Source organism: Spea bombifrons, chromosome 12 (assembly GCF_027358695.1).
Source record: "Spea bombifrons isolate aSpeBom1 chromosome 12, aSpeBom1.2.pri, whole genome shotgun sequence".
NCBI classification, from domain to species: Eukaryota; Metazoa; Chordata; class Amphibia; order Anura; family Pelobatidae; genus Spea; species Spea bombifrons.
Genome location: NC_071098.1, coordinates 27122541 through 27126524, shown reverse-complemented (window position 1 = coordinate 27126524; position 3984 = coordinate 27122541). Strand labels below are relative to the sequence as shown.

Below are 3984 nucleotides of genomic sequence, written 5' to 3'. Positions count from 1 at the left end.
GTGGAGGGCAGAGTGTGTGTGTGTGGAGGGCAGAGTGTGTGTGTGTGGAGGGCAGAGTGTGTGTGTGTGTGTGTGTGTGGAGGGCAGAGTGTGTGTGTGTGTGTGTGTGTGTAGGGCAGAGTGTGTGTGTGTGTGTGTGTGTGTGTGTAGGGCAGGGTGACTGTGTGTGTGTGTGTGTGTGTGTATAGGGAAGAGTGACTGTGTGTGTGTGTGTATAGGGAAGAGTGACTGTGTGTGTGTGTGTGTAGGGAAGAGTGACTGTGTGTGTAGGGAAGAGTGACTGTGTGTGTGGAGGGAAGAGTGACTGTGTGTGTGGAGGGAAGAGTGACTGTGTGTGTGGAGGGAAGAGTGACTGTGTGTGTGGAGGGCAGAGTGACTGTGTGTGTGGAGGGCAGAGTGACTGTGTGTGTGTGGAGGGCAGAGTGACTGTGTGTGTGTGGAGGGCAGAGTGACTGTGTGTGTGTGGAGGGCAGAGTGACTGTGTGTGTGTGGAGGACAGAGTGTGTGTGTGTGGAGGGCAGAGTGACTGTGTGTGTGTGTGTGTGTAGGGCAGATTGACTGTGTGGGTGTGTGGAGGGCAGGGTGACTGTGTGTGTGTGTGTGTGTGTGTGTGTAGGGCAGAGTGACTGTGTGTGTGTGTGTGTGTAGGGCAGAGTGAATGTGTGTGTGTGTGTGTGTGTGTGGAGGGCAGAGTGACTGTGTGTGTGTGTGTGGAGGGCAGAGTGACTGTGTGTGTGTGTGGAGGGCAGAGTGACTGTGTGTGTGTGTGTGTGGGGAGGGGAGGGTGACACTGTGTGAGCGTGTGTGTGGGGAGGGTGACACTGTGTGTGAGTGTGTGGAGGGCAGGGTGACACTGTGTGTGTGTGTAGAGGGCAGGGTGACACTGTGTGTGTGTTGGTGTATGGGGAGGGCAGGGTGACACTGTGTGTGGGGGGGGAGGGCAGGGTGACACTGTGTGTGTGTGTGTGTGTGTGTGTGGGGAGGGCAGGGTGACACTGTGTGTGTGTGTGTGTGTGTGTGTGTGTGTGTGTATGGGGAGGGCAGGGTGACACTGTGTGTGTTGGTGTATGGGGAGGGCAGGGTGACACTGTGTGTGTTGGTGTATGTAGAGGGCAGGGTGACACTGTGTGTGTGTGTGTTGGTGTATGGGGAGGGCAGGGTGACACTGTGTGTGTGTGTTGGTGTATGGGGAGGGCAGGGTAACGCTGTGTGTGTGTGTGTTGGTGTATGGGGAGGGCAGGGTGACACTGTGTGTGTGTGTGTTGGTGTATGGGGAGGGCAGGGTAACGCTGTGTGTGTGTGTGTTGGTGTATGGGGAGGGCAGGGTAACGCTGTGTGTGTGTGTGTTGGTGTATGGGGAGGGCAGGGTGACACTGTGTGTGTGTTGGTGTATGGGGAGGGCAGGGTGACACTGTGTGTGTGTTGGTGTATGGGGAGGGCAGGGTGACACTGTGTGTGTTGGTGTATGGGGAGGGCAGGGTGACACTGTGTGTGTGTTGGTGTATGGGGAGGGCAGGGTGACACTGTGTGTGTTGGTGTATGGGGAGGGCAGGGTGACACTGTGTGTGTGTTGGTGTATGGGGAGGGCAGGGTGACACTGTGTGTGTTGGTGTATGGGGAGGGCAGGGTAACGCTGTGTGTGTGTGTTGGTGTATGGGGAGGGCAGGGTAACGCTGTGTGTGTGTGTGTGTGTTGGTGTATGGGGAGGGCAGGGTGACACTGTGTGTGTGTTGGTGTATGGGGAGGGCAGGGTGACACTGTGTGTGTGTTGGTGTATGGGGAGGGCAGGGTGACACTGTGTGTGTTGGTGTATGGGGAGGGCAGGGTGACACTGTGTGTGTGTTGGTGTATGGGGAGGGCAGGGTGACACTGTGTGTGTTGGTGTATGGGGAGGGCAGGGTGACACTGTGTGTGTTGGTGTATGGGGAGGGCAGGGTGACACTGTGTGTGTGTTGGTGTATGGGGAGGGCAGGGTGACACCGTGTGTGTGTTGGTGTATGGGGAGGGCAGGGTGACACTGTGTGTGTGTTGGTGTATGGGGAGGGCAGGGTGACACTGTGTGTGTGTTGGTGTATGGGGAGGGCAGGGTGACACCGTGTGTGTGTTGGTGTATGGGGAGGGCAGGGTGACACTGTGTGTGTGTTGGTGTATGGGGAGGGCAGGGTGACACTGTGTGTGTTGGTGTATAGGGAGGGCAGGGTGACACTGTGTGTGTGTTGGTGTATGGGGAGGGCAGGGTGACACCGTGTGTGTGTTGGTGTATGGGGAGGGCAGGGTGACACTGTGTGTGTTGGTGTATAGGGAGGGCAGGGTGACACTGTGTGTGTTGGTGTATGGGATTAGCCGGGTGACAGTGCGTGTAGGGGGGGGCAGGGTGACAGTGTGTGTGTGTGTGTGTGTGTGTGTGTGTGTGTGTGTGTGTGTGTGTGCATATATACATATATATATGGGGAGGGCAGGGTGACAGAGTGTGTGTGTGTGTGTGTGTGTGTGTGTGTGTGTGTGTGTGTGTGTGTGTACACATACATAGGGAGGGCAGGGTGACAGTTAGTGTGTGTGTGTCCCTATGGGACACTTATTACTGACTATTCCCAGGCTCACAGCTGGGGAGGGGGGGGGTGCAGCTCTTACCGGACTTGCCGAGTCTGTGGCGCTTCGCTTGGCCCAGTGTTCCCTTTCCTCTCGTCCCTCTTTCCCCTTCCACACTCCGGGTCCGCCTGCACCGCCGCTGGGTCTCCCCCAAGGGGTCACACCTTTTCAGGGACTCCCTTTCTGTAACATAGTAGCTATCCTCCCGCAGAGCTGACACCAGGGAGCCGGAAGTGCCCACAGCCCTGAGTGGACGGACGCGCCCAGAGAGCCAATCACCAGCAAATGTTCCTACACAACTTCCTGTGATCGCTACACACCAATAAGCATGCGAGAACGGGAAAGTGACGGCTTGTAATCCCGCCCACTTAGTGTAGCACGCCTCTCAGAAGATGAATGTATGATCTTTCGTCTTGGACTACGAAGCCCATGATGCATTGCTCAGCCAGAATCCCGGGAGTCCTATAAGATTAGTAGTTCGAATCAGTTGATACATATTTAGTTATTTGGGTGGAAGCTGGAAGAGTTTTAAGAATAATGAAATAGTTTATTTCCTCTATTTCACATACACGGTTTTTTCAAAACTTCCAATATCTAAATTTGGACACTTTTGTTTTTAGGGTGTGGTTTTATCAAATGTTTAGTTGGTATTTATAGACTTGGGTGCTGGGTGGAAAATTATTTTCCGTGTTCATTTTAAGAGGAAAAACTTTCTTTGAAATTCGTCCAACACGTTTTTATTTAGGAAATCCCATGCCTTCGTCCGGTTGCCATGGAAACAAGAAAGAACCGCGTAGAAGAGGTTGAAAAGGGACCAATGGATGGAAGAAAGAGGGTCACTTTGCTGGTGTGGATCATTTGTGTATGTGTTAACACAATGCCAAGGAGGAAAGACGTCAGCAATGATCTTCAAGAAGCAATTGTTGCCGCTCGTCAATTTGGAAAGTGGTAGAAGGCCATTTCCAAACAATTTAAAGTCCATCATTCAAGACAGTTCTCAGTCTTTCCAGGAGTGGACGTCCCAGTAAATTCAGGCCAAGGTCGACCATGAACTCCTCTCTATAACAAAGTATTCCAGAGTCAAAAGTGAGGCCATCTGTCTGACAGCTAAAGCTTGGCTGAAATTGGGTCATGCAACAGGACAACGATCCCAAGCACACCAGCAAATCTACAACAGAATGGCTGAAAAAGAAAAGAATCAAGGTGTTGCAATGGCCTAGTGAAAGTCCAGACCTCAACCTAACTTAAGTGCTGTGGCAGGATCTAAAGAGAGCTGTACACATAACAAATGCACGCAACTTAATGAACCGAAGCAACGGTGTAAAGAAGCGTGGGCCAACATTCCTCAACGACGTGATAGACTGATAAAGGCATATAGAAAACTATTCAAATTAT

At 52.7% G+C, this 3984-nt stretch overlaps 1 protein-coding gene across 1 annotated transcript in view; it reads right to left on the bottom strand.

Moving 5' to 3' along the window:
- LOC128469958 (GTPase HRas-like) overlaps nucleotides 1-2868 on the bottom strand; it is an 11573-nt gene extending 8705 nt beyond the window's left edge. The window contains exon 1 of the mRNA XM_053451768.1: nucleotides 2632-2868. The gene's annotated coding sequence lies outside the window, so the exon portion shown is untranslated. The remainder of the gene's footprint in view (nucleotides 1-2631) is intronic.
- Nucleotides 2869-3984: the final 1116 nt, after the last annotated feature.